The 8,146-nt window shown below is 50.8% G+C and overlaps 1 long non-coding RNA gene across 1 annotated transcript; it reads left to right on the top strand.

Annotated features, from left to right (window-relative positions):
- The first annotated feature begins 1,765 nt into the window (after window positions 1–1,765).
- Window positions 1,766–4,912, top strand: LOC135309370 (uncharacterized). The gene is made up of 3 exons (XR_010369645.1): window positions 1,766–2,469; window positions 3,590–3,649; window positions 3,803–4,912. It is a non-coding gene; the product is annotated as an uncharacterized LOC135309370 (long non-coding RNA).
- Window positions 4,913–8,146: the final 3,234 nt, after the last annotated feature.

Genomic DNA, 8,146 nt, shown 5'->3' with positions numbered 1-8,146 from the left:
ATGGTGGGGTGGGGGTAAGGACAGAGTCTGATTGATTGTCAGCCATGAAGGGTCTTGATTTTCATATCTATTCAAACTGCATGAGGAGGTACTTGGATTCAGTGTCAATTGGAGATAGCACATATCAATGTATTAACAGGAAGAAAAACCAAAACAGGACCTAAAAATTGTTTTCTGTCTATCTTTTTAAATACACTATATTCAGTTTGAACACACTCCTGAAATGCATTTAATTAACCAAAAATTATTGGAACACTTAAATCAAATTATTCCCAGAGCCTTGGCTAGTTAATGTGCTCTGAAAGTTAATGAGCCCTGGGACACTGAATTCCTGCACTGAAGAGCTGAAGGCTGAACAAGCCTCTGGAGCAGTGAAATCCAGCAGCAGCCTCCAAGGTGCTGAGGATGTCAGCAGCCCCCACTGAGGCCATCCCTGCCCATGGACTGTGGGGGAATGGGCAGACAAGGAGAGCGTCCCTGGAGCTGGGCCAGCAGAACTCAGAGGCACCAGCGGCTCCAGCTGGGCAATGGAGTGTGGAATGTGGCTGGGAAAGCCCTGCCTGGGCTGTGCCAAGCAGGATTGAAAAGGCCCTGACCCCCATCCACTAAAAAACTCTCTCAAGGAGATATTTAAAAGGCATTACAGTTGTTTGTGTACTATGTGTTGGATGTACTGGAGAATTACCAGCAAGAGATTCTCAGGAGCTCAAACTAATAAAACAGCCTTTACTGTTTATTTTACTTTAGAAAATCTGAGAAACTTCGGAAAATGGTTTATTATGACATTGTAGTGGTTTTCATTTGTTAATTTATGATTTTTCTAATTTTGAGATTTCTTAATTAATGTATTGATGAGTGTGGTGGATTTTAATGTTGGTTAATTATTTATGTATTTCTTTTGTTGTGAGACAGGAATAGGAGAAGGCAAAGTAGGCTTAACATTTTAAAAGGGTGTAAAGAAATGTTATTAAAAGTAACTAAAAGAAAAAATGTAGTAAGAATTAAAATAAACTCTTTAGAACCTTTTTTGTTTACACCTTTTTTTCTGTCAATATAAAGAAACTAAACTTAAAATTTCTAGTTAGCTTACTATTTCTAGAATAGTCTCTTTTAGTTTTTTTTAGAAAGAGTAATTTTTCTTGTTAAGGTTATGGAGATTGTTTTACAAGGGGAAAAAATAGGTTTTTTTGTGGTTCCTCATTTTATCATGGATAACAGTTGTCTGGGGAACTTTGTTATTGTCAAGTTGTTTTTATTGCTACAAGCTTTTTTACAGCTTATTGATGGGCCATGTCGACTTATGGGGTATTGTGTTAAAGTTGAGTCCTTTAAAGGTAAAAGTTTTTATAATTTTGAAATTATTTTTATCTCTGGATATAGATATCTCTTTGGGTATTGGATTACTTTTTTTCTGTTTAAACTTTTTATGAAGTTACAGTTATTTTAACATTTGTTTATTTTAGTATGGGGGTTTTTGTTTGATATTAATTTGAATTTTTTTTTTTATAATTTTGTGTGCTATAAGAAAGAGTTTTTTCTTTATAGTTTATAAGAGGATTTTCATTTAAAGATTAAGGTTTTTTTCTGCTATTTTGTTTGGGATTTAATTTCTTCTTTACTGAATTTAATGGTTTTATGTTGTTTTTAAATATGTTTGTATTTTCTTTTTTTCTTTTACTCAAGGGAAGATTGAAGTATTGAAAGGATTAACACCTGACCTGCCAGGGTTTGCGGAAGGGCTGAGAGGCATCAAAATCTCCTTAAAACCCCACAAGTCCCAATAAAGCTCATGAAGTCTGAAATAAATATGACAAAATCCCATTAGAACACCCTAGAATCCCAATAAAAGCCCACAAAATCTTTTGAAATCCCAATAACGCCCGAAATCCCGATCAAAGCCTGCAAATCCCCCCAAAAATGTCCCAAAAACCATAAAACTCCCACAAAATTTCACCCAAGACCCAAAGAAATCATGACAACACCCAAATAACAACACGAAACCCCAAAAGCCTACCAAAATTCTCAAAAAAAACCCCAAATCCCCAATGAATCCCACTAAAAGCCCCCACAATTCCAGTGAAATGCCTCAAAATCTCCTAGAAATCCCAATAAACCCCCAGAATTACTGAGAATCCCAAAAAAACCCCAACAAAATCTCAGTAAAACCTTCCAAAATAAAAAAAAAATTCAATCAACCCCCAAACATCCCCAGAACAACACCCCCCCCAAAGCGCCAATAAAACCCCCAAAATCCAAACCCCCCAAAATCCACAAAAGCCCCCAACATTTCCCACCTTGTCCCAGCATGTCTGCAGTCATTTCCGGGTGCTGCCAGTGGCCCCAGGAAGGTGTCAGTTCTCCCAGTGTGATCCCCCAGTCATGCCCAGAATATCCCACCTGCCTCCAGCATGCATCCAGTCCTGCCCAGTTCCTCCAGTTTGCTTGCAGCATGATCCCAGTTTCTCTCAGGTGCTCCCAGTAGCCCACAGTGTGATCCCAGTCACTCCCTTTCAACCCCAATATGATCCCAGTAAGCTCCAGTTGGATCCCAGTCACATGCCAGCCCTCCCAGTGTGCTCCCAGTATAATCCCAGTTGCTCCCAGTCAGGCCCAGTATGGAGGATGATGTGCAGGGTGTGTTCCCAGTCGCTCTCAGATTCTCCCAGTATTAGTCCAGTCCCTCCCAGTATGATCCAGAGATGAGCCCAGTGTGCTCCCAGTCCCTGCCAGTATGAACCAGTTGTGCTCCACATGGTTCCAGTGGCTCTCTTTCACCCTCCCTTTTGTTCCAGTCACTCCCATTTCCTTCCAGTATGATCCCATTTGCTGCCAAGCACTCCCAGTCAGCCTCAGTGCAGTGGCACTCACTGCCAGGATGATCCCAGTCATCTCCAGCGTGATCCCAGTTGATCCCAGTATAAGCACAGTTTTTTCCAGTGACCACCAGCATGTTCCCAGTCACTCCCAGTTCCTCCCAGTTGGGTTTTTTGGGGAGATGTTTGGAGAATGAAGAAGTGCAAGGCTGAGCGGAAAAGGCCCCTCGGGGGGACATCGGGGGGTGGCGGTGGCGGCTGGCGGCAGAGGCAGCCTGGAGGAGCAGAGCCCTGTGTCCCCCAGGAGCCCAAAGTGGGGAGCCCAGAGAGGGGGGAGCGCCGCCATTGGCGGGAGCCTGCAGAGGCTGGAGAGGGGCAGGGGGGACTCCTTGGAGCCCCTGCAGCCCGGAGCAGAGAATGAGGGGAGAAGGGAGCCCAAAAGGGAGCCCAAAAAGCCCCGGCACCCCTGAATGGGGAGCGAAGAGGGGGCAGTTTTTGGGATTGCTGGGACTGCCAGCAGCCTGGGGAGGGCGGGCACCGAGGAGAAGGGGGACCCCCAATGCAAGCGTGACCCCAGCAGCTGGGACAGGGGGCAACCCTGAACACCAGAGGGGAGGGAGCACGGACAGGGAACTCCTGGGGAGGGTTTTTCAGCCCTGAATCTTGGTGTTTGGGAGGTTTTTCTGGAGCCTAGGTCGCTGGTGACTTGTAGAGATGGACTTGGGCAGGAAGACCTTCAAACACAATGTGCTCATCCTTAGTTTTCCTCCAACCAGGATTTCCATTGCCAACCCCCATTGAGGCTGTGAGGAAAATGCCCCAGAACATGCAAGCAGGTGAGGAGGAAGTCAGTGCCCCTTTCCCCTCTCTCCTGCTCCATCTCCCAGCCCAGCACAGCCCCCAGCTGCAGGACAGCCTGGGGGCATCTCCTTGCCCTTGCCTGTGGCCCGGAGGCAAATGCCATCCTGTCCTTGTCCTTCCTCCCCCAGAGCAGGAGCTGAGCATGGAGAGCAGGGAGGACAAATCCCCGCGGCAGAACCTCGTGGCAGAGGCCGTTTTGAGCGGCTCCACGGCGCAGGAACCCAACGGGGAGGAAAAGCCCCGGAGATCCTGCACGAGGAGGGGCTGCAAACGCAGCCCAGGTTGCTCTGAGGAGTAAAGATCCACCCTGTGCCAGGAAGGTGGACAGAGCTTCAGCCAGAGCTTGGAGCTGGTGGTCCATGAGCAGGTTCCTGATGGGGAGAAGCCTCACAGGTGCTTGGAGTGTGGGAAGAGCTTCTGGTGGATCACCAACCTGATCGTGCACCAGAGGAGCCACACTGGGGAACGGCCCTACGAGTGTGGGGAGTGTGGGAAAGGCTTCAGGTGCAGCTCTGAGCTCATCACTCACTAACGCATCCATACCGGGGAGAGGCCCTATGACTGTCCCGAGTGTCAGAAGAGGTTTCAGACCAGCTCCAGTCTCCTCCAGCATCAATGGATTCACACAGAGGAGAGGCCCTTCCTCTGCCCAGACTGCAGGAAGGGCTTCAAGTGCAACTCAAACATCGCCAGGCACCGCTGCATCCACAGCGGGGAGAGGCCCTACGAGTGTCCCCATTGTGGGAAGAGCTTTACCCACAGCTCTAACTTGACCAAACACCAACAGAGTCACCGGTAAGGGAAGTCCTGCAAGTGCCCTGAGTGTGGGAAGAGCCTCGTGTGCTGCTCCAGCTTCATCCCCCATTGGAGAACCCGCATTGGGAAGAGACCTGCTGATCCATGTTCCCTGTGATCCATGGTGGGAAGACACTTGTCACTTTTCCTGCCCCTGCTAGTGACCTGATGTAGGATTGAAGAACAAGAGGGTCTGGCCAGAGCCGTGTCATTAGATTCACTCCCACCTCAGGTCATTGCCAGGGGCAGGAAAGGGACTCTCTCTCTCTCCCTGAGGAGAAAGGTGTCCTTTCCAGGCAGGAGGAAATACGTGGCCAGGAAGAGCCACTCAGTGGTGATGTTGTACTTTTCCCTGTAAATAGTTTTTCTTATCCCTTCTGTTATCAATATTGCTTTTGTTCCTATTTGTTCCTTATCTCATTGCTGTTCCCAGTAAATTGTTCTTATCCCAGCCTGGGATCTTTGCCTTTTGTGCTTTCCATGGGAGGTGGGAGGGCAGTGAGCAGCAGCGCGGTTTTAGAGGGAGCAGGAAATTGGGGAATCCCATTCCTGAACCCCAGCCCATGGAAACCGAGTATCCCAGCTGGTCCCAGCCCTGGTGGCCATGGCAACAGCCTTGGGAGCGGGTCCCTGGCTGGGGCTGTGGGAACCTCTTCCCTCTGGTGCCCAGGGACAGGACTGGAGGGAACGGCTGCAGCTGAGTCGGGGCAGGCTCAGGCTGGATCTCAGGAAAAGGTTTTTGCCCAGAGGCTGCTGGGGCAATGCCCAGGCTCCCCAGGGAAGGCTCCCAGCTCCAGGGCTCTCTGAGCTCCAGCAGCGTTTGGACAGCGCTGCCAGGCCCAGGCTGGCATTGTTGGGGTGTCCTGTGCAGGGCCAGCAGTTGGACTCCAGGATCCTGATGGGTCCCTCCCAGCTCAGCCAATTCTGTGGATCTGGGATCCCATGACCCTGGGGATGGGGCTGCCAATGGTTGCCATGGCAATGGGCTCTGGCTGCAGGCCTGAGCTGGTGTTCATGGCACCCAGCCCTGGCCTGGGGTGTGCATGGAGCTGCCAGGGGACTGAGCATGGCAACAGGGGGCTGGGGATGGTTGCCATGGAAACTGACCATAGCAACAGGGGGCTGGGGATGGTTGCCTGGTAAGGATCAGATTTGTCACAGGCCGTCAGAGTGTTCCATGGGGACATTCCAGGCTGTTGAAGAGCTGGAATGTCACGGGCAGAGCTGGGGGCTCCATGGAGACCTCCCAGGGGTTTCTGGGGATGGTAAAGAGCTTCTGTGCTCAGAGGCAGTCACAGCCATTCCATGGTGACATCCCAGGGGACCTTGGGCTGCAAAGGCACCGATCTGTCCCAGGCACTGACAGGGGCTCCACGGTGACATCCCAGGAGTCCCCAGGCTGCCAAAGAGCCGGGATGTCCCAGACACTCCCAGGGGTTCCTGTCATGAGCACAGTGGGAGCCTCAGGGAAAAGCTTTATTTCTTTATTACAGAAAATCCTGCTGGGTTATGAGATAGAGGAATGACATCCAACAGCCACCATGGATCCTCAAATCCCTGCAGGGCCCCCAGACTTCCAGAATTCCTTTTAAGAGAGGAGATTGGGATCAGCTGGATCCAATCCTAGCCCCAGAATTTGTCAAAGGTGTAGAGATTGTACAGGTGGAATTGAACCTTAATGCAATTTGTCCCATACAATTAATGATGTAATATCAGATATATTTCTATAAATATGGCTCTGATTGATTCTGATCATGATTAGAAGAAAGAACTTAACCACAGTTATTTACTTCACAGTATAGGTTCTATAACAATTATTAGAATATTCTGCTTTAGGAAGCAGTTTTGGAGTCAACAGAGCCTTGCTGGAGTGGTTGGAGCCCACTGCAGGCAGAGCCTCCTGCTCCAGCAGGACCTGCCTTTCCTGTGCCAGGAGCAGGGCAGGTCCCGCTGCAGGAAAAGCCCCAGGCCAGCCCCAGCACAGGGAAGGGCTCGGGCACAAGGGCAGAGTGCCATGCTGGGAGCTGTGCCAGGCAGAGCCTGAGGCACCAAAGGCACCTTGGCAGCAGCAGCTGCTTGCAGGGCATGGCCAGAAGCCTCCCTTGGCAGCCCGGTCTGGTTGCCAGCACTGCAGAGCTGCTGCCTCAGGGCTCATTTCTGCCTGGGCTCTGAAAAGCCACTTCTGCTCCAGGAGCCTGCCTGGGAAGCCATTGGCCCCAGCACCTTGGACACAAGATATGAATGACAAAACTCCTCATGCCAGCAGAGACACGGCAGGGGCAGAGGAAAGGGGAGAGCCAGGCCCAGGGGACAGGGCTGCCATGGTGATGGCTGTGAGGTCACTGCCCCTGCAGCAGCCTGGCTGCCCTCAGCAGACATTCTGGCCAGAAGCGTTGTGAGGGCACCCAGCACAGCAGAGAACCCACACAACAGGAATTCTGGTTTTGGGGATGAGAGGGTTTCATTGGATCAGGTTGCACAAAGCTGCTGATCTTGGAGTAGTGCGGTGATAGGGAATCCACTGCTCTGGAAAAAGTTGCCGTTTTCTGCCACTCTCATAATTGTAAAATATTTCCTCCTTTTAACAAATGTAAATCCACCCTCATTCAGTTGAAAGATATTGAGCCTTGTTCTGTCACTGCAAGATTTGGGAGAAAATAATTTTGACCACTATTCTTCTATCTTCACAGACCTTGGATAGGATGCAAAAATCTCCCAAGGTGGGGTTTGGAGGCCTCATCACATAACCAGCGGGAGGAGGCTGCAGGCTCTGGGCTCAGTGGTGTGGAGACTGCGGACAGAACAGGAGTAGTCCAGGAGGGAGTGAAGGGTGGTTTCAGAGAGGCTGGAGCTTTTCTTCATAGTGGGAATGAGCGTGAAGAAGAAATAATCGTGCTAAGGGCAGCTGGGGAGGCCCAGACTGGACACCAGGAGAAAAGCATTTCCCTGTCAGGGCAGGGCTATGGTGCAACACATCACCCAGAAAAAGCCTGGAGCAGCCCAAGGCTTTGTGTGGGCAGGCAGAGGCAGGCAGAAGGCAGAGCTGTCAGCAAAGGAAGGGGCCAGCCAGGTGGAGCAGCCGGGGGATGACGACAGCCTGCAGGGACAGAGGCACAGGATTGCTCAGCATCAGAAACACCTTTCCCTTGCTTGTCCCCACCTGTCATCACTGCCTCCAGTGTTTTGCTTTATCTGGAGATTGAGGACACTTTCTCAGTCCTGTCCCTCAGAAGGATCGGTTTAAAGTATGAGAAACTTCTGTGTTTCACTATCTTTTTGACTCCCTGAAAAGTTCTCTGAGCACACTCTGAGGGACTGAGTGTGATGCAAAGAGCACCAAAGTTGCAGAGGGTCATTAAAGTCCTGGTGCTGTGTCTGTGCTGCTGAGCTGGGTCGGGCTCCTGGCCCAGAGGCAGCTCCTGGCATGGGCAGCGCTGCAGAGAGACAGCTCTGGCCAGGAGCAGCTCCTGGGCACAGCCCAGCAGGGCTGGGGCACTGCCAGGGCAGCTCAGGGACACCAGCAGGGCACAGGCAGAGCTCACAGGGATCAGCAGTGGCAGGGGCTTGGGGATGTCCCAGAGGGGGCTGTGTCACAGCAGCACCTCTGTGGCTGTGTCATAGAGGCAGGAGGAGCAGCTGTGATGTCAGCAAGGGGGTGTGTGACAGCACAGAGTGGG

The sequence above is a fragment of the Passer domesticus genome, chromosome 10 (assembly GCF_036417665.1).
Source record: "Passer domesticus isolate bPasDom1 chromosome 10, bPasDom1.hap1, whole genome shotgun sequence".
Classification (NCBI taxonomy): domain Eukaryota; kingdom Metazoa; phylum Chordata; class Aves; order Passeriformes; family Passeridae; genus Passer; species Passer domesticus.
Note: the sequence above shows the minus strand (reverse complement) of the source record. Positions and strands in the feature narration are given on the sequence as shown.